General features: G+C 41.3%; 1 protein-coding gene across 1 annotated transcript in view; it reads left to right on the top strand.

Moving 5' to 3' along the window:
• The first annotated feature begins 15,675 nt into the window (after positions 1 to 15,675).
• Positions 15,676 to 27,193, top strand: part of LOC139565541 (myocardin-related transcription factor B-like) — a 44,126-nt gene continuing 32,608 nt past the window's right edge. The window contains exon 1 of the mRNA XM_071385989.1: positions 15,676 to 15,818. The gene's annotated coding sequence lies outside the window, so the exon portion shown is untranslated. The remainder of the gene's footprint in view (positions 15,819 to 27,193) is intronic.

Raw genomic sequence — 27,193 nt, forward strand, 5'->3', positions numbered from 1 at the left:
TATTGACAGCATTGAATCATTTTGTTTTTTCTTTGTAAAGTAGTCAAGGGATACAGTGCACAGACACAGTAGTAGTGTGTGGGTAAAATCACTGGGGAAGCCAAGCCAGGGAAAAAAGCCCTATTGTGAGGTTTGTTCTATGACCTGTTAGTTCATATGCCTTGCCACCGTGACATACTGTAGGCATAAAGGCCGATACAATAACAAGACACAGTGGCAGAAGAAATTCAACCATGCCTTTGTTTCATTACAAAACCAGAGAGCAACATCTGTCCGGCGGAGTCCACAAAGCATATTGCATGTAACAAACAGTTACATGACCTACAGCATGGTCAATCAAGTTAATATTTCAGACATATTCGGACTAATAAACCACTATTGATTTAGAATGTTATTTTATTTTATTTAACCTTTATTAAACTAGGCAAGTCAATTAAAACCTCTAACGAGTCACAAACCCGGATCCGGGATCCCCCCCATCACAAAAGCTGACTAGCATAGCCTAGCCTAAAGCCACAGGGATATCATATAATAAAATGTTCATGAAATCACAAGTCCAAGACACCAAATGAAAGATACACATCTTGTGAATCCAGCCATCGTTTCTGATTTTTTAAATGTTTTACAGGGAAGACACAATATGTATTTCTATTAGCTAACCACCATAGCAAAAGACACAACTTTTTTTTCCCACAATTTTTTTCCTGCATAGGTAGCTATCACAAATTCGACCAAATAAAGATATAAATAGTCACTAACCAAGAAACAACTTCATCAGATGACAGTCTGATAACGTATTTATTGTATAGCATATGTTTTGTTCGAAAAATTTGCATATTTCAGGTATAAATCATAGTTTTACATTGCAGCCACCATCACAACTCTCACCAAAGCAACTAGAATAACTACAGAGAGCAACGTGAATTACCTAAATACTCATCATAAAACATTTATGAAAAATACACAGCGTACAGCAAATGAAAGACAAAGATCTTGTGAATCCAGCCAATATTTCAGATTCTTTAAGTGTTTTACAGCGAAACATTATATTAGCTTACTACAATAGCCAATTACACAGCAGCATTGATTCATGCACGTTAGCGATAGCGAATAAACCAGCAAAAGATATTACATTTTTCACTAACCTTCTCAAAACTTCATCAGATGACAGTCCTATAACATCATATTACACAATACATATATTGTTTGTTCGAAAATGTGCATATTTAGCGTATTTCATCATGCTGGAAAAGGCATTGTTCATCACCAAACTGTTCCTGGATGGTTGGGAGAAGTTGCTCTCGGAGGATGTGTTGATACCATTCTTTATTCATGGTTGTGTTATTATGCAAAATTGTGAGTGAGCCCACTCCCTTGGCTGAGAAGCAACCCCACACATGAATGGTCTCAGGATGCTTTACTGTTGGTATGACACAGGACTGATGGTAGCGCTCACCTTGTCTTCTCCGGACAAGCTTTTTTCCAGATGCCCCAAACAATCGGAGAGGGGATTCATCAGAGAAAATGACTTTACCCCAGTCCTCAGCAGTCCAATCCCTGTACCTTTTGCAGAATATCAGTCTGTCCCTGATGTTTTTCCTGGAGAGAAGTGGCTTCTTTGCTGCCCTTCTTGACACTAGGCCATCCTCCAAAAGTCTTCGCCTCACTGTGCGTGCAGATGCACTCACACCTGCCTGCTGCCATTCCTGAGCAAGCTCTGTACTGGTGGTGCCCCGATCCCGCAGCTGAATTAACTTTAGGAGACGGTCCTGGCGCTTGCTGGACTTTCTTGGGCGCCCTGAAGCCTTCTTCTCAACAATTGAACCGCTCTCCTTGAAGTTATTGATGATCCCATAAATGGTTGATTTAGGTGCAATCTTACTGGCAGCAATATCCTTGCCTGTGAAGCCCTTTTGTGCAAAGCAATGATGACTGCACGTGTTTCCTTGCAAGTAACCATGGTTGACAGAGGAAGAACAATGATTCCAAGCACCACCCTCCTTTTGAAGCTTCTAGTCTGTTATTCGAACTCAATCAGCATGACAGAGTGATCTCCAGCCTTGTCCTCGTCAACACTCACACCTGTGTTAACGAGAGAATCACTGACATGATGTCAGCTGGTCCTTTTGTGGCAGGGCTGAAATGCAGTGGAAATGCTTTTTTGGGATTCAGTTCATTTGCATGGCAAAGAGGGACTTTGCAATTAATTGCAATTCATCTGATCACTCTTCATAACATTCTGGAGTATATGCAAATTGCCATCATACAAACTGAGGCAGCAGACTTTGTTAAAATTTATATTTGTATCATTCTCAAAACTTTTGGCCACGACTGTACTATTGCAGCACCATTTCAACTTCAACGTTTTAACATTATCAAAGCACCTATACTTTGTCTAATACAGTGACAACTAAGATACCAAAAACAATTTAGTCCAACGTAAGCTAAATATCATGTGTCTGTCCATGGCACTGACACCTCATCTCTTTCATGTTGCTGAAACGGTCTATGATGCTTGTAACGGCTGATTTCCTCCTCTTCGTATGAACACAGACACAGGAAACAAACACCCACAAACCAACAGTGAAAACAGGCAACCTAAATATGGTTCCCAATCAGAAAATGCAAAACACCTGTCTCTGATTGAGAACCATATCAGGCCAATTGACAAACCTAAACATAGAAACACATAACATAGACTGCCCACCCCAACTCACGCCCTGACCATACTAACTAAAGACAAAATAAAGGAAAATAAAGGTCAGAACATGACAACGCTGTCATAGAGTACACACTTTTAGTTTTTGTTGTCCTAGGCTACCTGGCTAAAATGCTTGCTCGCTAGCCTAACTCCCTTTCATGGGCAACGAAAAGACAACTAGTTAACATTAGCCTTCTACATCTAGCTACATGTTGAACTTCCATCCTCTCAGGCCAGAGACACAATGTGTGAATCTATGATTGGATCAGAATCGCAGTTATAATCAATGGCCAGTACGGAGAATTAAGTAAAACCACAAGACTAAATCCCTATCTCCGTCCATGGCTAATTTAGGAAAGGGACAATTTTAGCTAGCTAGCTAGCCATAGGAGGACAAAAACACAACGAGATGCAACAATTCAAGTGTTTTTCTGTCAATGACGTTTGGCTTGATGTGATGTGATTGGTGTGAAGCCAAATCCAAACTGGCTTCTCATTACACTTTTTTTTTGGTGCGCCAGGACCACACACAGTTGAGCTCACTCAGTTTAGCTCAACGCTGATTGGCTATAAAAAAAAATATATATATATATATCAAGGGAGGCCAAATGCTCGCTGGTTTCTCTTGCATTCAATGCTACGGGCTGCAAAAATATCATACTATTTTTGACCAGACAGCATCAGATAGATGGGCTGCAAATACAGAGACAGAGGGGCGCTGTTTCGCTTGCTCGGATGCTTTCTCCGGTGAGATACATCAGCATCTTGCGAATTTAAGGAAAATTATGAAACACGAGACAAATTATTTTGTGTGTTCATTTCATTTTCATTTTTATTGGGGTACCCGTAAATACAAGCCACTGCAAAGACATACAGTACATGTGATATGCAGATATTTTTTGTGGGGGCAAACTAGGCAGTAAAGCAATACAAAACAAACACATACAAACGACGACATACAGTAAAGCATATTCCATCAATCAACTCCTGTGTTTTGACGTAAAAGTGGCCAAAACAAGGTCGACAAAAGCCCTATAAATTGCTACACTTACTAATCTTGGTGACATCAAGGTCAGTTTTTGCCGTGGAGAGAACTGTGGGGCAACGATGCGCGGCAGCAGACACTCAGCAGAAGCCATTCAGATAGTCATCTGGGGCCCATGCAGCTCACAACCCCCCTGTATGGTGAACATGTTAGGAGCTACATCAGACGACTGACAGCAAATACATGCTACATCATTGGATGTCTTATGTAGAATGTATGTCCTAATATGTGCACCGTACGGCAGAACAACAGGGATGCCAGGAGCCTGATATCCTTCAGGTCGGTCTGCTTCATAGAGCCACAGAGCAGACGGGTCTCTGGTGGACCATCAGACTCATTCGGACCAGGATGAGAGTTCACTTCTACCCTAACAGTGTGAAGCTTTAGAGGAGCTAATGAACCCCCTTGTTTGTCTGTTGGGAGTAAACAGAAACATGTCTTGACTTGACTCGAGTTTTTTTAAGTGGTGTGGCTGAAGTGCATTCAGTCTGCCTGTTTGGTTTCACCTCTCTCTATCCTCCTCGTCCTCTCTCTCTCTCCCCAGTGGAATCCTGAAGACCAGCCAAACTAATACTTCTGCAACTTTTCCTCACCTACCTGCACACCCTGTAGTGATGGGAAACGGGGTGGTTTTGTAAGAGTATGATGGGTAGACAGCAAGTCCCTCTCAACAGCTGGAAGTCTGATCAGGCCTTTGGATGTGACTGCTTCAGATCAAATAATGATAGAATCTATCGTTCAGAAATAAAGAGACTTTGAAGGGTTTATTGCAAAATGCAGAAATCAGCTGGCTCATTATTGTGCCAGACCTACTTTGGGGTTTTAGGCTGGGTTTCTGTACAGCACTTTGAGATATCAGCTGATGTACGAAGGGCGATATAAATACATGTGATTTGATTTGATTTTATTTGAAATGAGCAGCTCATTCATTGATGACAGAGAATCGTCAAATATCATCAAAAATGTTGGAAATGAATGAAAGGGAAAAACTGCTGTGATGTACTCGATGTCGCTAATGCTCTACAGAGTTGGAGTTGGTTTATAATACAGTCAGGGGGGAAGTCATCTGATTAAAACATAGCTTTTCTCAAAAGCTTTGAAAGTTACAGCTGAGAAACTGGAGCAGGTCTTTCTAAATAAATATTTAAGCTCCAATCCCTTACATCCCCAAGACATCTTCCCTGTAAGAAGCCCCTTTTGCCATTTGCTGATTTACCCAGCGTTTGTTTCCCTGTCGATAGGCTTTTTCCTTTTACTAGAAAGACAGCTGCAGGTGCTTATTTTAGCCGTCAATCACAATTTACCTCTTGAAAAAAAAAGACAATCTCTTTGTTGGCAGTGCATTTGCATAACATTATGTCTGATAGAACAAGTTGAGGAGAGAGAGAGAGAGAGAGAGAGAGAGAGAGAGAGAGAGAGAGAGAGAGAGAGAGAGAGAGAGAGAGAGAGAGAGAGAGAGAGAGAGAGAGAGAGAGAGAGAGAGAGAGAGAGAGAGAGAGAGAGAGGAAGAAAGAAAGAAAGAAAGAAAGAAAGAAAGAAAGAAAGAAAGAAAGAAAGAAAGAAAGAAAGAAAGAAAGAAAGAAAGAAAGAAAGAAAGAAAGAAAGAAAGAAAGAGCACCATTAGCGCTGAGAGCATTAGCAGTGCTGAGGGGAAGAACTCTGTGGACCTGACAAAGTGGAGATACTACACAGAGCTGTGCTGTTGAGAACCTTGAAAGGCTTCCCAGTCAAATGTGACTCACTGTGACAACGACATGTGAATGCTCATTCTCTACTGCTCCCAGGTGTGGTGTACTGGTGAGCTCTGCCAGGCTTATTGCTGCTGGTTTTTGTTTTCGATTTTCTGGCCCCAGAAAGCAATGCTACGCTCTAGAAATGCACTGGCACATTGCTTTGTGAATACCTGAAGGGGAAAGAGAACGTCAACCTGAATGAGACACTGAATAGAAATTCCTTCAAATGTAGTGTGCTCTGTCACTCCTTCTGAGCCACAGAACTCTGACAAGAGATCGTTTTTCAGTCATTTATTGAGAAACCACCAAGACCGTGGCCTTGTCAGACCATTAGTTGAGACACAGACAAAGACATTGGTTGGCAAGACCAAGGTCCAGACCAAGACCTTTGGTGCTGAGGCCCACACCCAGATCCCTTTATACACTACGACCAAAGATAAATACTTAATCTCTGTACAAGCTAGTTTTGAGACAATATTCATTTCTGTATTCAAACCCTGTTAGAACCACATTTCCCACCCAGTAGGAAAAGGAATGTGTATGTGGAATGTACTGTGCACATGTTTCTAACTAAGCACATACAGCATATCAGAGAAGAAAACCAAATACCAGACCTGATAGAATTGGAGGAGTCACTGTAAGCCATGGTTTCGGTTTTCCAAGCAGCTCACATGTGGAGACAGTGAAGAGGTATTGTCAACATGTTCTGATGAAGAAGAAATGCCACTGCTTTATAACTCTCCCAAAACACCATGCCAACACAGAAGATTCAGTTTGCATTAAGTACAGATTAAATATGTTTAACATATGGTTGGAAAAAGGTCTAACCGGTATAACATGCGGGATATGAACCCGACTCTACCACAGGATCAACCAACGTATTAGACCAAGAGGAAATTCCCTCTTAGGCTGAGGGCAGACACTGGTTTTGAAGATCGAGGGTGGGGCTACCTCCTCACGTGACCATGACCGACTCATGTCCACTACACTGGCACAATATCTGCAACATGCAATACGCTTTATTGGATCACCCCACAAAGTTAATTTCAGGTCCTCAGTGATACCCTCTATAGCAGTCTACATAACTAGTGACAAACACATACAGTACTGCATGATAATGTGACCCTGATAAGCGTCCTACAGGAATCCCATCTCATGTTATCTGGGATGAGTTTAGACCCAGCCTGCTAATGAGGACATCAGTGAAGGCTGTGGCTGCTGTATTGCAGGGGCTTGGGTCTCCAGTGCACTGTAACACGAAACACAAACTCTTCGATCAGGCCATCTATTTACGGCCCACACATTTTAATGGAGCAAATCGTATCCCTCAAGCCTGTACTCTGTCAAAATTTGGCAGCCTGGCAGCCGACTGAGACACAGAAGGTAGTAGGCTGGCTTATTCTTCCAAATGAAACCAGGGCTAGAGTTGACCTTTTTTCTTGCACAACTGCCTCGGAATAGCTTGCATGCATGAATAGGTGCATACTGAAAACAGATATCTGTGTACAGTCAGTATGAGCTGGATGACCTCCTGCATCGTCAATTTGACAATGTCCCTATCTGTGATTCCTCCCTGCAGTTGGAAACCAAACTGTTTGGTTTTGGCTTTGAGTCTATGTGCTTCTTCTAAGTGCCTCCCCTGTTTCAAGTCAAGTTGCGACTTTAGTTTTTTTTATCAGGGATCATCAAACAAAAGTTTACTCTCCTTTTCAAATTTTGCTTCCATAAAACATGCATACATTTCATCTTGTTGGATATGTTAGATTCATTTAATGAGCTGGTGACACTACCACTGCATTTCAAAGCACAGCTTCTGTCACCGTCTGACAGGCTGCTCAAACATCCCCCATCTTTCTCAAGGCTGACATACCTCCCTATTTACGTTTCCAACAAATGTAGCTCTTTTTTTACCTTAGCGTCTGTCATGGCAGTTTTTCACCACAGCAAGGATGTCTATTTATTTTGCTCCTATTTACTTTCTCCCTGCAAATGTACTTTCCCCAAGTCATATATCTCTGCTGTTGTTTTTCCTGTGCACAATGTTTTCCAGGTTTTATTGCTCAAGTCGTTTGGTTGGGCTGAATTGAATCTGACAACCTTGTTATAGCTGCAACAACATCAGAATTATGGCTAAAAGTAGTCTTTTGTTGGGATGTTGTTTTCTGTGTAGATATTTGATTGCAAAGTTTGAATGCAACATTTGAACTTACTGGACTATACACTGAGTGTACAAAACATTGAGGACACCTCCCCCCTCCCCTCATTTTGCCCTCAGAACAACCTCAATTCATCGGGGCATGCACTCTACAAGGTGTCGAAAACTTTCCACAGGGATGTTGACTCCAATGCTTACCACAGTTGTGTCAAGTTGGCTGGATGTCCTTTGGGTGGTGGACCATTCTTGATACACACAGGAAACTGTTGAGCGTGAAAAACCCAGCAGTTCTTGACACACTCACACTCCTGGCACCTACTTCAGTACCATACCTTGTTCAAAGGCATTCAATATTTTGTCTTGCCCATTCACCCTCTGAATGGCACACATACACAATCCATGTCTCAATTGTCTCAAGGCTTAACAATCCTTCTTTAACCTGTCTCCTCCCCTTCATCTACACTGATTGAAGTGGATTTAACAAGTGACATCAATAAGGGATCATAGCTTTCAGCTGGATTCAACTGGTCAGTCTGTCATGGAAAAAGCAGGTGTCCTTAATGTTTTGTGCACTCAGTGTATGCCGACAAAGTATAGCTTTTCAAGTTTAGGCCAAATTGTAAATGGCATATATAATTGCCTTGGAATCATTAAAATAACCCCTGTACTGCAATTAGCCCAGATAATTTAATAGCCACCCAATTAACTGCCATTAACAAATTAGTCTGATACTGAAGTGATGATAATTAGTCCACTGAATGTCCAGCCACAGGTACTACTGAGTCTGCCACAGCAGCATCCATTGAACAGTAGCCAAAGAACCCCGCCGCAAACCCTCCATTCGTAACACCTAACTTTAACATAAGTAATTACATTGTAATTGCAGTACATTGTAGAATATTCTCCGCTGTACTGGTCCAGGCTTTCACTGAGATCACGAGAAGACTTGGAGATGTTGTTAAACACATACACCAACAAAAAAACTGAACGGAGAGAACATCTTGTTTTATTCTATATATTCTATTCTAAAGTGATCTGCACTCTGTGGAATCTTTCAACCTACTGGTAAACACCTTAGAATACCAAGGAGCTTTTGAGGTTCGTTTGACCATTATTTCATTACATTTTCACTGAAGAAAGCCTTAGTATTCAGCCTCTACTCCTGCACCTCTACAATTCCTCCATAATGGGTTCGACATTTGATTTGAATACACTTGTTGAGTCACTTACTAGTAACTAGATTGCTATTTTCTGTTAATTTATCTGAAATTGCATTGTTCATCACAATCACAGTGGACTTTAATGCAATCACGTTAACTAGGGCTTTTTCGTTTTCTCCGTTAGTTTCCTTCATTTGTTGAGACCTTTTCCTAATGTATTGATTATTATTGAACTTAATTGAAATGCATTTCAGATGTTTAGACTTGGCTTGCACCCCCAGTATTTGACAAGCCTCAGAATATGTCTGCTTCCTCTTTTCTACCTCGACTGAATACTGTTACCATATGTTGATAGGAGACAGTCTCGAGACTGACATGGATCAGTGTTTCGCATCTGCCAATAGCTATTTTACAGGAGCTACGTTACCAGAGATTCTTACTGGACAGTAGTTGATGTCCTTCCTGAAAGTATTAGTCCTCTTTGCCATGCTAATAAACACGTGTTTGGGATGCCTTTTTCGACTCATGAATTAAACATGAGTTTGGGATGCCTTTTCGACTCATGAATTAAACATGAGTTTGGAATGCCTTTTCGACTCATGAATTAAACATGAGTTTGGAATGCCTTTTCGACTCATGAATGCAAGTAACATAGTCATGGGCATTTCTGCTACGAGTCACGACACATTTCCACACAACAGTGAACATCATCCGTGAGCCCTGTGGCTTGTGTGCTGAAGACTTAGTTGCCTTTGAGTCACTTTGCTGGGCACTGGGGTGTGAATGTCTGTTATGGTAACAGATTCTGGGGGCAGGGATGGTGTCAGGAGCACAGTTGCAGCTTGCGACGCTGTGTGTACTCAAGGAAGGTGACATCCCAGCTTTGTGAAACTTCATCTTGATTGTAGGAGTGACACTGAGTCAGAGCTGGGGATGTATTATGTAGGCTACTGTTGACCGAAAAAGATGATTGTGTCTGAATCATACCAAAGAATAATAGCACAGACCATAATCATAACCACTCAGTCCTCTCTCCTTATAAATGGCAGAATGTTTAAGACAGAGAGAACAAACGACGTGAATTGAAAAGGCATTTTTAAGTAATCATTCTGTTCAGGTGATTTAATGCCACGACATCAAAACTTTGCAGTGTCCCAGATCAAATGTAGAGGTCAAATAAATCCATAGTCGTCTCTTTAGGAATACTATACTGCCCCCTTGTGACTTAGTGAGAATAAATCCCAAAATGACAATGTGTTGTTTTCTTCTGATTCCAGAAATCACTTCTAGAAAAATGTCCTGCATTACATCTCATGCACCACCAGCGAGCACAAAGCAAATACATAGTGACACATTACTGTCTGGGTTTACATCAACTGAATGATGTCTCCATCCTATGTAAGCTACTGTTAAAACACCAAGTGTATTCTTTATAACAGAAGGCTCCACTTGTCCACCCACCAGGGCTCTGATGACAGTCCCTACACCTTCTAGGCTCCTGTAGTGTCACACACTGTCCCACTCTATGGTTCCTCCTTCGCCTCCCAGTTTCTCTCTCGCCATCTGTATCAGCGAGGGAATGAAAGGCTGCAGGGCTGGAAAAGACAGACCACAGAGATGAGTCACTTCACACATAACCACTCCTCCTACTAGTGATAGGGTTGGCATTTGGTCCCTCAGTGAGGGGCAGACTCCTCCACCCCCCCCACCCCCCACCCCCCCATTGGCTCCTGCTATTCTTGGGGCCGATGATTAAGACTCACACCACATTGACAAAAGTGTGGGCTTTGCTTTGCAGGACACGTGTCAGTCAGGTTCCAGCAGCAGCATAGGAATAGCAGCGGCAAAGGGAACAAAGTCATGGGAGAGCAACTCCTCTCATGACTCATACCACAGCATGCGATCATGTGTGTTCTCGTGTGTGAGGAGAAAATAATCAACCGCTATCTCTCCAAGATGAATATGAACAGCACATGCACTCCACACTAAACGCAATCTACAAGCACTGTCTTTTACATTTCTCATTGGAATTAAATGGTTTATAGCGAGTGGAATCTCATCGTTGATTGCTCTAGAAATATACACTACCGTTCAAAAGTTTGGGGTCACTTGGAAATGTCCTTGTTTTTTTACATCAAATTGATCAGAAATACAGTATAGACATTGGTCATGTTGTAAATGACTATTGTAGCTGGAAACGGCAGATTTTTTATGGAATATCTACATAGGCGTACAGAGGCCCATTATCAGCAACCATGACTCCTGTGTTCCAATGGCACGTTGTGTTAGCTAATCCAAGTATATCATTTTAAAAGGCTAATTGATCATTAGAAAACCCTTTTGCAATTATGTTAGCACAACTGAAAACTGTTGTTCTGATTAAAGAAGCAATAAAACTGGCCTTCTTTAGACTAGTTGAGTATTTGGAGCATCAGCATTCGTGGGTTCGATTACAGGCTCAAAATGGCCAGAAACAAATAACTTTCTTCTGAAACTCGTCATTCTAGTGGCATCCCGGAGTCTAGTGGCGACTCCGGGATGCTGGCCTTCGAGGCAGAGTTCCTCTGTCCAATGTCTGTGTTCTTTTGCCCATCTTAATCTTTTCATTTTATTGGCCAGTCTGAGATATGGCTTTTTCTTTGCAACTCTGCCTAGAAGGTCAGCATCCCGGAGTCGCCTCTTCACTGTTGAAGTTGAGACTGGTGTTTTGCGGGTACTATTCAATGAAGCTGCCAGTTGAGGATTTGTGAGGCGTCTGTTTCTCATACTAGACACTCTAATGTACTTGTCCTCTTGCTCAGTTGTGCACCGGGGCCTCCCACTCCTCTTTCTATTCTGGTTAGAGACAGTTTGAGCTGTTCTGAGAAGGGAGTAGAACACAGCGTTGTATGAGATCTTCAGTTTCTTGGCAATTTCTCACATGGAATAGCCTTCATTTCTCAGAACAAGAATGGAATGACGAGTTTCAGAATAAAGATCTTTGTTTCTGGCCATTTTGAGCCTGTAATAAAAACCCACAAATGCTGATGCTCCAGATACTCAACTAGTCTAAAGAAGGCCAGTTTTTTTGGTTCTTTAATCAGAACAACAGTTTTCAGCTGTGCTAACATAATTGCAAAAAAGTTTTCTAATGATCAATTTGCCTTTTTAAAATGATAAACTTGGATTAGCTAACACAACGTGCCATTGGAACACAGGAATGATGGTTGCTGATAATGGGCCTCTGTACGCCTATGTAGATATTCCATTAAAAATCTGCCGTTTCCAGCTACAATAGTCATTTACAACATGAACAATGTCTGCACTGTATTTCTGACCAATTTGATGTCATTTTAATGGACAAAAAAAAATTGCTTTTCTTTAAAAAACAGGGACATTTCTAAGTGACCCCAAACTTTTGAACGGTAGTGTATATTCAGTCATGTCCTATGTAGAGGTGATGGTTCGTTGAACAACATTCGAGTGATGAGTGACTGTTCCTGAGACCTGAACCTTTGTATTAGCTCCACCTTATGCCTGGGCTTTAGCACAGTGAACTAACACAGTCATAAGGTACCAAATTCATGACACGGTGTGTCATACATACAGTTCTTTCCCCATCATGCTCTGGGCACTATGCTATGCTCATGGGGTGGCAGGTAGCCTAGTGGTTGGAGTGTTGGATTTGTAACCGAAAGGTTGCAAAATTGAATCCCCAAGCTGACAAGATAAAAATCTGTTATCTGCCCCTGAGCAATGCAGTTAACCCACTGTTCTAAGGCCGCCATTGAAAACTGACTACCCTAGTTAAATAAAGGTAAAATAAATATTCCAGGAGTAATTTTCATTAGCAACCTGGTAACTCACACTAGATGGCAGTATAGTATAAAGAACATTTTAGTATTTGATGGCCTCTAAACTTCTGAGTAGGGCATCAATGGTCTGAAATAAGTGATGCAACAATATTGTCATCAATAAATAGTGGATCGAATACGGATTTATTCTAGTTATTTGATCAAAAATAGTTGTTTTCATACTATTAATTAATGGGAGCTATTGGATTAGTGTGTTATAAGAATTACACTGCACATAAGATAAAGGCTGTGCCAAACTGGAAACAAAAGCTGCCTCTCAATTAAAAACTGATAAACCTGTCAAATAAACATTCATTGTCTGTTCACATTCTGTGTTCTGATATCAATTCACATGCACTACCGTTCAGGTCAAAAGTTTGGGGTCACTTAGAAATGTCCTTATTTTTTTTAAAGAAAGCACATTTTTCCCCCCATTATAATAACATCAAATTGATCAGAATTACAGTGTAGACATTGTTAATGTTGTAAATGAATATTGTAGCTGGAAACGGCTGATTTTTAATGGGATATCTACATAGGCATACAGAGGCACATTATCAGCAACCATCACTCCTGTGTTCCAAAGGAACGTTGTGTTAGCTAATCCAAGTTTAGCATTTTAAAAGGCTAATTGATCATTAGAAAACCCTTTTGCAATTATGTTTGCACAACTGAAAACTGTTGTTCTGATTAAAGAAGCAATAAAACTGGCCTTCTTTAGACTAGTTGAGTATCTGGAGCATCAGCATTTGTGGGTTCGATTACAGGCTCAAAATGGCCAGAAACAAAAACCTTTCTTCTGAAAATCATCAGTCTATTCTTGTTCTGAGAAATGAAGGCTATTCCATGCGAGAAATTGCCAAGAATCTGAATATCTTGTACAATGCTGTGTACTAATCCCTTCACAGAACAGCTCAAACTGGCTCTAACCAGAATAGAAAGAGTGGGAGGCCCCGGTGCACAACTCAGCAAGACGACAAATACATTAGAGTCTCTAGTTTGAGAAACAGACACCTCACAAGTCATCAACTGGCACCTTCATGAAATAGTACCCACAAAACACCAGTCTCAATGTCAATAGTGAAGCGGCAACTCTGGGATGCTGTACTTCTAGGCAGAAGTTGCAAAGAAAAAGCCATATCTCAGACTGGCCAATTAAAAGAAAAGATTAAGATGGGCACAAGAACACAGACACCGGACAGAGGAACTCTGACTAGAAGGCCAGCATCCCGGAGTCGCCTCTTCACTGTTGACGTTGAGGTTGGTGTTTTGCGGGTACTATTTAATGAAGCTGCCAGTTGAGGACAAGACACTCTAATGTACTTGTCCTATTTCTCAGTTGTGCACCGGAGCCACCCACTCCTCTTTCTATTCTGGTTAGAGCCAGTTTGCTTTGTCTCAAGTCTCATGTAAAAGTGAGTCACCTAGTAAAATACTTCTTGAGTAAAAGTCTAAAAGTATTTGGTTTTAAATATACTTCAGTATCAAACGTAAATGTAATTAATAAAATTTACTTAAGTATCAAAAGTAAAAGTATAAATAATTTCAAATTCCTTATATTAAGGAAACCAGACGGCATACAGTTCTTGTTTTTATTTATTTACAGATAGCCAGGGGCACCCTCCAACACTCAGACATAATTTACAAACGAAGCATGGTGTTTAGTGAGTCCACCAGATCAGAGGCGGTAGGGATAACCAGGGATGTTCTTTTGATAAGTGTGTGAATTAGACCATTGTATTGTCCTGCTAAGCATTTCAAAATGTAATGAGTAGTTTTGGGTGTCAGGGAAAATGTATGGAGTAAAAGTGTACACTTTTCTTTAAGAATGTAGTGAAGTAAAAGTCGAAGTTGTCTAAAATATAAATAGTATAGTAAAGTACAGATACCCCAAAAACTACTTAAGTAGTACTTTCAAGTATTTTACTTAAGTACTTTCACCACTGACAAATACTGAGATATATTGTATGCTAAAAAAATGGGAAATGATATTAATCATACTAATACAATTGCTCAAAAGGCACTCGCACATCTGAGCTATCTTTTTTGCAGGTGCATAGTAACAGTTGAATAAGATGAGAAAAAATAAGAAACCCGGACACTGCTCATGATAGTATCACGGCTCTGTAATACATTTAACAAATACTTTTTAAAAAATCTCAAAGATAGGAGTCAAAATTATTGGCACCCCCTGTTTTCAATATCTTTTAATACTTTACCTTGTGAGGATAACGGCAATGAGCCTTTTTTCTAAAATGTTTTATAACATTGGAGAACACATTGAGAGGGATCTTAGACTATTCCTCCGTACAGCATCTTTCCAGATCCTTGATATCCTTCCTCTGCTCTTATGGACTGCCCTCTTCAAGTCAAACCACAGGTTTCCAATGGGGTGTAAGTCCGGAGACTGAGATGGGCATTGCAAAATGTTGATTTTGTGGCCAATGAACCATTTATTTGTGGAATGTGATATGCTTGGGGTTACTGTGTTGCTGGAAGATCCACTTGCGGCCAAATGTCAGCCTCCTGCCAGAGGCAACCAGGTCTTTGGCTAAAAACATCCTGGTACTGGGTAAAGTTCATGATGCCGATGACCTTAACATGGCCCCAGCATGGACCAGTGGAAGCAAAAGAACCCCATAACATCAAATATCCACCATCATATTTTAAAGGAGGTATGGGATTATTTTCTACTTAATGAAGCCAGGGGTGCCAAAAATGTAGATATTTTTTGATTATTTTTAATACTTGCTTAACAAAATCACTTTTTCTGTACAATTGTATTAGTACTTTTTTTTATTTCCCAATTTTTTTGAGCATATAATATCGCTCAGTATTTGTATTATTTATTTTATACAGTATTTTTTGCTCATCTTTATCAAGGGTGCCAATAATTATGGACCTGGCTGTATATCAAACATTTACAAATGATGCAGTGATTTTAAAACAATTCTGAAGGGTTTATTGAATTCAGAATGAGATGGAGCATGATAACACTTCTATTGAACACATCAAAGGGTTAAATTCAGATTACATCATCGACTCCAGCCGAGGAGCAGCCATCTTTTTCCAAGACCAACAATTTCACTTTCACCGAAGAAAAACAAATAGATATTTATTTATTAATCATCTCAAACAAGCGACTATTCCGTTCCATCGAGACAAATACCAACGAACTCAAAGGAAAATCGGTAAGATTTGCATGTCAATGTTTCAATAATTCTACTGTCACTGTTTTTCATGGCTGTTTCAAAATGCACCAGTGCCACTGGTTGCTTTGGTGATGCATTGTAACGGTGCAATAATAAGTGATGAGCAGTGGATACAATGTCGCGGGGTTAGATTTGGCAAAAACATAATGGCAGATCTTGACAGTCTATTTTCACGATAATGGCAGGTTTTGTATGTTGAGTTTATGTTGAAAAACGAATGTTCGTGACCCGTTTTTAACAACACAATACCATGCAACTTTTCTGATAATTTATTAGGTAACCTAACACACCTGACATTTTGAAATAGTGTATCTAACGTTACTTGACTATAGCCCTACACGTGCATTTGTCACCAATTAAGTACAGCTCGTAGTGGGGTGATTTGAGCTAGATTAGATTAGATGTAGTGTTCTTATGTGATGAAGTCTTTTAAATGTTAAAAGGCGCAATCAGCAGTCGCTACATCCATTTTTGACTTATAAATGCATGATATGTACGCATTAATTCTAGAATAATTTAACTTGTTAATGCTTCATGAGCTTAGTTCAACTGTCATACCACATCAGAACCCAAAATATAAGCTTGTTTTACTCCAACATTTGTAAACAAAGAAAAGGTTAACAAACATAGTTTAAACGATCATTTTGATATCATGGATTGTCAGTACTTGAGTCCATAGCTATGTCTATGAATTTGAGAGGTTACATTTCCCCAGCCCCATCCCTTAACTTTTATTGAACTAGAGGTGAGGAACCGCGCTTTGTTATTGTCAAATCAAATCAAGATGACGTTGATAGACAAGGCAGCTCTGTTTCTAGTTCCTTATTGTTTCTACCGCTGATTGACGCTTTAAGGATTATCTCCAAATGCTGAAAATATGTGCCGCTCAAGGTCATGAACGTGTGTAAGCTTTTGGAGTATTATGTTTTTAAAGATCTGTTGATCTTGTTCAGTATCACAGAGGTCAGCATGAGAGTTTACAACATCAATATGCTCCCAAATGTTCTGTTAAAACTCTGGGAGTTTATATGCCGCTTAACACTGTCAACAAACACAACATATATTTGAAGTCTTTTCACACTTTATTCGTTTTGAAATCCCACTCACCAAACAAACCCATGTAACCATAAGCGTCTCTCAAGGGAAAACAGTTTCTAGATTGAGCCAGATTGCTCTCCCAGCACTGTATGATGCACATGGATGTGACTGTGGGTGTAGGGCCTGAGTAAATCATGTATCCATCTGAGCCAGCAGCACTGTGAGGGATGGAGGAAGGAAACGGTTGTAATCAGGGTAACTTTACTGTTTTCCAAAGTGGAGGCAGGAAGTCAATCAGCTCTGGGGAGATGACAGCCAATGAATGCAGAGAGAGAGAGAGGGGTGCTGTGTTCTGCATTTCATGTTGAATTTGAGAGAGATGGAGTACATGTATGTTACATGACTGTCCACTGTCATAAACTTCCTTTCATCATTTATTGAATCTCTGTTGCACTGTTGCAGATGCAATGCTATACAAAGTAAATTGTAAAATCAATTACAATTACTCTTGAAGGGCAGACCACCTGGAAAATTGCAGACTCCTTTTTTTCTTTGCTACCGTTTTCTGTCAATGTTAGTGTATCTGGCAATATGAAATGGGCCCATTGCAACTAATGAAAGAAGTGTGTTTACAATACAGTTTTACAAGGGTCTACAAAAGGGCAAAGTTGTATATTTAAAGTCTATTTATTGAAGCAGCTAGCCTGGACAGCATCAATGTTCTCACAGTCATTCAGTAGTTCATGTTGCAGTGTTTTTGCAGGGCTGGTGAGAAGTTCAGTTTGCATCGAGGGTCCATTTCCAACAATGCAGAGTAAAAGATAAGATACAAATCTAATAAAATTGTATTTGTCACATACACCGAATACCACAGGTGTAGATCTTACAGTGAAATGCTTACTTACAAGCCCTTAACCGACAATGCTTTAAGAAGTTTTAAGAAAAAAAGTGTTAAGTAAAAATGTTAAATAAAAGTAACGAATAATTAAACAGCAGCAGTAAAATAACAATAGTGAGGCTATATACAGGGGGTACCGGTACAGAGTCAATGTGCAGGGGCACAGGTTAGTCAAGGTAATATGTAATTGTAGGTAGAGTTAAAATGACTATGCATAGATAATAATAGAGAATAGCAACAGCGTAAAAGAGGGGTCTGGGTAGACCTTTGATTAGCTGTTCAGGAGTCTTATTTCTTGGGGGTAGAAGCTGTTAAGAAGCCTTTTGGACCTAGACCTGGTGCATTGGTACCGCTTGCCGTGCGGGAGCAGAGAGAACAGTCTGTGGCTTGGGTGACTGGAGACTTTGACAATTCTTTGGCCCTTCTTCTGACACCGCCTGGTACAGTGGTTCTTCCTTTAAAAGTTTTGAACTTATGCCGCTACCATTTGTGGTAGATGGTGGCATATTGTGGTAAATTGTGTCATTCTGGCAACAATGGCTGACACTTAAATAAGGTGCCATAGAATTCTGCGGCACCCTGCAAGCTGTGCTACAGTACGCCGCCACTTTTAAAGGAAGGACCACTGTATAGAGTTCCTGTATGGAAGGGAGCTCGACCCCAGTGATGCACTGGGCGATACTCACTACCCTCTGTAGTGACCTGCGGTCGGATGCCAAGCAGTTGCCATACCAAGGGGTGATGCAGTCAGTCAAGATGCTCTCGATTGTGCAGCTGTAGAACTTTTTGAGGATCTGATGTCCCATGCCAAATATTTTCAGCCACCTGTCGTGCCCTCTTCACAACTGTGTTGGTGTGTTTGGACCATGATAGATCCTTAGTGATGTGTTACACTGAGGAACTTAGAGCTTAGGACCTAAAACATTCCTAATATTGAGTTGCGCCCCCTTTGTCTGCAGAACAGCCTCAATTTGTCAGGGCAATTTGTCAGGGCAAGGTGAGGAAAGCATTTCAAAGGGTTGCTGGCCCATATTGACTCCAATGCTTCCAACAGTTGTGTCAAGTTGTCTGGATGTCCTTTGGGTGGTGGACCATTCTTGATACACACAGGAAACTCTTGAGCATGAAAAATCCAGCAGCGTTGCAGTTCTTGACACACTCACACTCACACCTGACAGCTACTACAATACCCTGTTCAAAAGCACTTAAATATTTTGTCTTGCCCATTCACGCTTTGAATGGCACACATACACAATCCATGTCTCAATTGTCTCAAGGCTTAAAAATAATTATTTAACCTGTCTCCTCCCCTTCATCTACACTGATTGAAGTGAATTTTATTGAAGTGGACGTCAATAAGGGATCATAGTTTTCACCTGGATTCACCTGGTCAGTCTATGTCATGGAAAGAGCAGGTGTTCTTAATGTTTTGTACACTCAGTGTATATTTAGTTCATTTAGCAGGTGTTCTTATCACTCCATAGTGCCATCAGACTTCTGATACCAATGCAGGGTGAAAGGGGGGGCACAAAATGCACAAAACGCTATAAAAAAAATGCTAAAGAAAAGTTTTTTTTAGCAAAGTTGGTGTTGTTCGGCCCAGTGTAATTCAAATGACAAAATACTTAATTGTGTATTTCAAATACATGTAACAGATATACTGCCCATCTCTGGGTATTCGTAGTGAGGCAGCACAGCGCAGGGAGAGGGCAGGCCAGACATGTGGTTCCCTGGTGTTCTGGGGTGTGTATTTCTCAGCCCTACTGTGCTGTCTGTCCATATTCAGGCAGGAGGCCTGTTACACTGTTCTGACGCTGTTATTGTCACCATTTATTCCAATGAATAAATGTTATTCCTAATCTTTTCTGGGAAATCGTAAGTGTATACAGCACCTTGTTGGGTCCATGCGGACAGACTTGAATGTAATATGAATACTACAAGAGCGACATGTTTTCTGTGTGAACATGATTCAGAAAGTCATGACAAACATTTGTTCCTCATTTTTATTTGGGTTGAGTGGATTGTCGGTTCCAGTGAATTTGTTTGACATGTTCCCACCTCATGAGATACTACCCTCCAGTGAAATATTCCCGGTTGACATCATCCCAATTTCCTATGCGGTTAGACCTGATTCCCGGCATTACATTTCCATGGCAGAGCATCAATTTCAGTAACATGAACAGCATGCCAATCTAAGGGCAGTGAGTGCTAGTGATGAGCAGTGAATCGAAGGCATTGCAGGCTGGTGATTGTGATACACAAAGGACACTTAGGGTCAGCAGCACTTTGTCCACTCACAAACACAGTAAGGCCCCTGGGGATGGGTCTCTGCTCTCCATGGCCTCTTTGGGCTTCTAAGAAACAACTTTCTTTCAAGAGACAGATTTTCATTTTGTCCTCACTCTATGAAAATGTTTTTACTCTAGCATCTTGTCTCCATTGCTACTTTTAAACGTTTTAAATATATACAGTGGGGAGAACAAGTATTTGATACACTGCCGATTTTGCAGGTTTTCCTACTTACAAAGCATGTAGAGGTCTGTCATTTTTATCATAGGTACACTTCAACTGTGAGAGACGGAATCTAAAACAAAAATCCAGAAAATCACATTGTATGATTTTTAAGTAATTAATTTGCATTTTATTGCATGACATAAGTATTTGATCACCTACCAACCAGTAAGAATTCCGGCTCTCACAGACCTGTTAGTTTTTCTTTAAGAAGCCCTCCTGTTCTCCACTCATTACCTGTATTAACTGCACCTGTTTGAACTCGTTACCTGTATAAAAGACACCTGTCCACACACTCAATCAAACAGATTCCAACCTCTCCACAATGGCCAAGACCAGAGAGCTGTGTAAGGACATCAGGGATAAAATTGTAGACCTGCACAAGGCTGGGATGGGCTACAGGACAATAGGCAAGCAGCTTGGTGAGAAGGAAACAACTGTTGGCGCAATTATTAGAAAATGGAAGAAGTTCAATGACGGTCAATCACCCTCGGTCTGGGGCTCCATGCAAGATTTCACCTCGTGGGGCATCAATGATCATGAGGAAGGTGAGGGATCAGCCCAGAACTACACGGCAGGACCTGGTCAATGACCTGAAGAGAGCTGGGACCACAGTCTCAAAGAAAACCATTAGTAACACACTACGCCGTCATGGATTAAAATCCTGCAGCGCACGCAAGGTCCCCCTGCTTAAGCCAGTGCATGTCCAGGCCCGTCTGAAGTTTGCCAATGACCATCTGGATGATCCAGAGGAGGAATGGGAGAAGGTCATGTGGTCTGATGAGACAAAAATAGAGCTTTTTGGTCTAACTCCACTCGCCGTGTTTGGAGGAAGAAGAAGTATGAGTACAACCCCAAGAACACCATCCCAACCGTGAAGCATGGAGGTGGAAACATCATTCTTTGGGGATGCTTTTCTGCAAAGGAGACAGGACGACTGCACCGTATTGCGGGGAGGATGGATGGGGCCATGTATCGCGAGATCTTGGCCAACAACCTCCTTCCCTCAGTAAGAGCATTGAAGATGGGTCGTGGCTGGGTCTTCCAGCATGACAACGACACGAAGCACACAGCCATGGCAACTAAGGAGTGGCTCCGTAAGAAGCATCTCAAGGTCCTGGAGTGGCCTAGCCAGTCTCCAGACCTGAACCCAATAGAAAATCTTTGGAGGGAGCTGAAAGTCCGTATTGCCCAGCGACAGCCCCGAAACCTGAAGGATCTGGAGAAGATCTGTAGGGAGGAGTGGGCCAAAATCCCTGCTGCAGTGTGTGCAAACCTAGTCAAGAACTACAGGAAACGTATGATCTCTGTAATTGCAAACAAAGGTTTCTGTACCAAATATTAAGTTCTGCTTTTCTGATGTATCAAATACTTATGTCATGCAATAAAATGCAAATTAATTACTTAAAAATCATACAATGTGATTTTCTGGATTTTTGTTTTAGATTCCGTCTCTCATAGTTGAAGTGTACCTATGATAAAAATTACAGACCTCTACATGCTTTGTAAGTAGGAAAACCTGCAAAATCGGCAGTGTATCAAATACTTGTTCTCCCCACTGTATATACATGTGTATATTTATACCCTATATATACAAAAGTACTTGGACACCCTTACAAGTTAGTGGATTCGGCTATTTCAGCCACACCCATTCCTGACAGGTATATAAAATCAAGCACACAGCCATGCAATCTCCATAGACAAGCATTGCCAGTAGAATGGCCTTACTGAAGAGCTCAGTGACTTTCAACGTGGCACCGTCATAGGATGCTGCCTGTCCAACAAGTCAGTTGGGCAAATTTCAGCCCTTCTTGAGCTGCCCCGGTCAACTGTAAGTGCTGTTTTTGTGAAGTGGAAACGTCTAGGAGCAACAACGGCTCAGTGGTAGGCCACACAAGTTCACAGAATGGGGCCGCCAAGTGCTGAAGCGCGTAGTGCATAAAAATCATCTACCGAACTCCAAACTGCCTCTGGAAGCAACGTCAGCACAAGTACTGTTTGTCGGGAACTTCATGAAATGGGATTCCATGGATGAGCAGCCACACACAAGCATAAGATCACCATGTGCAATGCCAAGCGTCGGCTGGACTTGTGTAAAGCTTGCTGGCATTGGACTCTGGAGCAGTGGAAACGCGTTCTCTGGAGTGATGAATCACTCTTCACCATCTGGCAGTCCGACAGACGAATCTGGGTTTGATGGATACCAGGAGAACGCTACCTGCCCCAATGCATAGTGCCAACTGTAAAGTTTGGTGGAGGAGGAATAATGGTCTGGGGCTATTCTTCATTGTTTGGGGTAGGCCACTTAGTTCCAGTAAAGGGAAATCTTAACGCTACAGAATAGAATGACATTCTAGATGATTCTGTGCTTCCAACTTTGTGCAAACTATTTGGGGAATGCCTTTTCCTGTTTCAGCATGACAATGCCCCGTGCACAAAGTGAGATCCATAAAGAAATGGTTTCTTGAGATCAGTGTGGAAGAAATTGACTGGCCTGCACAGAGCCCTGACCTCAACCCCATCGAACACCTTTGGGTTGAATTGGAACGACGGACTCCGAGCCAGGCCTAATCACCCAACATCAGTGCCGGACCTCACTATTGCTCTTGTGGCTGAATAGTAGTCCCCGCAGCAATGTTCCAATATCTAGTGGAAAGCCTTCCCAGAAGAGTGGAGGCTGTTATAGCAGCAAAGGGGAGACCAACTCCATATTAATGATTTTGGAATGAGATGTTCGACGAGCAGGTGTCCACATACTTTTGGTAATGTAGTGTATATATAGTTACAGCCTGAATTTAAAGTGTATTACATTTATATTTTGTGTCATTGGCCTACACGCAATACCCCATAATGTCAAATTAGAATTATGTTTTTATAAATGTTTACTAATTCATTAAAGATAAAAATCTGAAATGTCTTGAGTCAATAAATAATCAACCCCTTTGTTATGGCAAGCCTAAATAAGTTCAGGAGTACAAATGTTGCATGGACTCACTCTGTGTGCAATAATAGTTTTGATTTTTGAATGACTACCTCATCTCTGTACCCCACACATACAATTATCTGTAAGGTCCCTGTCGAGCAACGAATTTCAAACACAGATTCAACCACAAAGACCAAGGAAGTTTTCCAATGCCTGGCAAAGAAGGTCAGCTATTGGTAGATGGGTAAAACAAAAAAATTTGACATTTAATATCCCTTTGAGCATGGTGAAGTTATTATTACACTTTGGATGATGTATCAGTCACTACACCCAGAAGAAGGAAACCGTTCAGGGATTTCACCATCAGGCCAGTGGTGACTTTAAAATAGTTACAGAGTCTAATGGTTGTGATAGGAGAAAACTGAGGATGGATCAACAACATTGTTGTTACTCCACAATACTAAGCTAATTGACAGAGTGAAAAGAAGGAAGCCTGTACAGAATAAAAATATTCCAAAACATGCATCCTATTTGCAATAACACACAAAAGTAATACTGCAAAAAATGGGGCAAGGAAATAAACTTGAATGCAAAGCATTATGTTTGTGGCAAATACAATACAACACAACACATCACTGAGTACCACTCTTCATATTTTCAAGCATGGTTGTGGCTGCATCATGTTATGGATATGCTTGTCATCGGCAATGCTTGTTTTTTATAAAAAGAAACAGAATAAAGCTAAGCACATGCTAAATCTGGTTCAGTCTGCTATCAACAGACACTGGGAGACAAGTTGACCTTTCAGTAGGACAATAACCTAAAACTCAAGGCCAAATATGCACCGGAGTTGCTTACAAAAACGACATTGAATATTCCTGAGTGGCCTTGTTACAGTTTTGACTGAAATCGGCATTTAAATCTATGGTAAGACTTTAAAATGGCTGTAGCAATGATCAACAACCAACTTGACAGAGCTTGAAGAGTTGAAAAAGAATAATGGGCAAATATTGTACAATCCAGTTCTTACCCAGAAAAAATCACAGCTGTAATCACTGCCAAAGGGGGTTCTAACATGTATTGACTCAGGAATGTGAATACTTATATAAATTAGATAGTTCTGTATTTCATTTTCAATAAATTTGCAAACATTTCTAAAAACATGTTTTCACTTTGTCATTATGTGGTATTGTGTGGAGGATGAGTGAAAGAAATCAATTTAATCCCATTTGAATTCAGGCTGTAACACATCAAAGTGTGGAATAAATATGAAATATGAATCCTTTCTGAAGGCAATGTATAGACTAGAATTTGAAATAGTAAAATATCAAGAGGTATAGGCTACATCCCCATTTGGTAATATTGGACCACAGGTCATTGTGTTGTGTAGTATATCTGTGCCATTGCAGTAGTATCTGCCTCATAGGTTATTTTAGTTGGACTAAATGAAGACCTCAAACTCTCCCAGTAACATTGTTTGAATGGAAACTTGCCATCTGGAAAGCAGAGCAGCACTCCCCAACTGTGATTGTAGACCAAAACAGATACTCCCTCCCTCCTCCCAGGCCCACGCCATGAGTCCCAACATGCCAACGGCCAAGCGGAAGGCTATTTCTGTCTGCGGTCGGCCGGTCCAGCCGCCCCCTCCTCCACTGATCCAATGCTGAGTGCAGCGGCCCGCTCCGCTGCCTGGGCCCTGGGCCCTATAGGGGCCCGTCCAGGAAGGGAAGTGGGAGGGTCAGACGCCATGTGTGAAGTCCTCAGTCATGGCCACTGGAGAATTTATTAGACTTATGGGAAAGTTACGGTGTTTGAAATGGGGGAATTTTGGGGGGCGGGGAGGAAGAAGAGTTAAGGATGAGGAAGTCCCCCTCCTCTTTCTGCAGTGCTGCAGTAGTCAGTCTCACACTGTTTTCTTTTGTGCAGTTCTGAGTGCGGTGAGACCCATATGGCCTGAGACACACATGGAAAAGGAGGCTTTCTCCCCTGCCTTTTTTCCAGCTTATTTTGGCGGGTACTGTCAGCTATTTTTAGCCATATAGTTGACCTCCTCTGGCTTACTGGTGGTGAGTCAGTGAGTGTTTATTGAGGTTAAAGTTATAAATGTGTAATGTGGTAACATACCATTTTTTTCTCTATTCCACATACATTTGAGTTTTTTCCCATTCCTCACAATCCTCTTTCCGTCACCACTGAGGCTTTTTCATTTCAACTTCTTCTGTTCTAACTCCTGTTGTGCTAAACTGCTTTTAAGTCTCACTATTTCCTGATAGGACATAATGTTGTTTTTTATCTCACCACTGTCTGTGTCTTCTCATGAATGATCCAGATAACAATCAGATCACAGGCTTTGCCTCCCATGTCTGTTAGTTTTTTTCTACAGATGTGTCCCAACAAGTCTCAAATGAGTCCATGCACCGTGATCAGATTTGACATGGCTCAGCAAACTGCATCTACACCAACCACGAGGACAAACACAATAGACCATGGATCCACGAGGACACTTTTAACCCCCAGGATAGGGTGGAATTCTTACTACGATGATACTCAATGCTTAGTCATGTGCACTATGTGGCTCACCTTCTGCCCTAGGTGGTGACACAGTACATCCCAATTCAGAGGACCCCAAGTGAACTCGGGCGAGGCAGGCTTTGAGCTGTCGCCTCGGCCCCAACAGAGGTGGCCTCATGCTCACTAGGGGTTTAACCTTGTGGTACACAAGGAACCTATGAAATAGATATGCTGTGTCAGTTCAAAGGGACAAAGATTTAGTGTTGGCATCATGTGTATTTTGAAGAATCTATAGGGGACATTGATTTCTACACTATTGTGAAACCAATCCACTGCCAGTAGGCCTTGTGGGTTACACAGAATCAACCCCCTGCTGAGATAGTAGAGTTATTAATTGTGTCAGGAAGAGGTCAGCTCTTGAGTCATACAGGCAGCCCATTGTCCGGACATGTTTACACCCTCATCTGCCTCTTGGTCGTAATTTACAAGGAAAATCATCTGCCTCAGGCATCTATGGGAAGAGTAATATTGTCATGTGCCCGTACGTAATGTCATAACTAGGCATCAAGTTACTCAGTGGGACAGACACACACCCAGGGTATGCTGATTACGGGATCATAAATTAACTAACGCTCATAGTTCAGGATTATTGCACTTTCATGAAACCAAATTATCTGGATTGAAAGGGCAATTTAGTTAAAGAATAAATGTAATCTGGGTGACATAGTTGGTAGAGCATGGCGCTTTCATCGCCAGAGTTGTGGGTTTGATTCCTGGAGCCACCCATACGTAAAAAGTATACACACAGGACTGTAAGTCGCTTTGGATAAAAGCGTCTGCTAAATGGCATATATTTTTATGCATCTGGCTCCATTAAATTGGCACATAGTTACCTTAACTTGTAACAAAATTCATACATTTTACAATGAATGATTTATTATTGAATATTTGAAATAATAATAATAGAAATATCAAGTCATGGTGGTTCTAGTAGTTATGGAATTCCAGCGCTTCTAGTGCTGTGCTCCCGAGTGGCACAGCGGTCTAAGGCAGTGCATTTCAGTGCTAGAGGCGTCACTACAGACACCCTGGTTCGAATCCAGGCTGTATCACAACTGGCCGTGATTGGGAGGACTGTAGGGCGGTGCACAATTGGCTGAGTTTCTCCTTATATGGTTCCTTTAGAAACCCCCACCTCTCCTTATATGGTACCTTTAGAAACACCCACCTCTCCTTATATGGTACCTTTAGAAACCCCCACCTCTCCTTATATGGTACCTTTAGAAACCCCCACCTCTCCTTATATGGTTCCTTTAGAAACCCCCACCTCTCCTTATATGGTTCCTTTAGAAACCCCCACCTCTCCTTATATGGTTCCTTTAGAAACCCCCACCTCTCCTTATATGGTACCTTTAGAAACCCTCACCTCTCCTTATATGGTTCCTTTAGAAACCCCCACCTCTCCTTATATGG

This window comes from Salvelinus alpinus, chromosome 36, assembly GCF_045679555.1.
Source record: "Salvelinus alpinus chromosome 36, SLU_Salpinus.1, whole genome shotgun sequence".
Classification (NCBI taxonomy): Eukaryota; Metazoa; Chordata; class Actinopteri; order Salmoniformes; family Salmonidae; genus Salvelinus; species Salvelinus alpinus.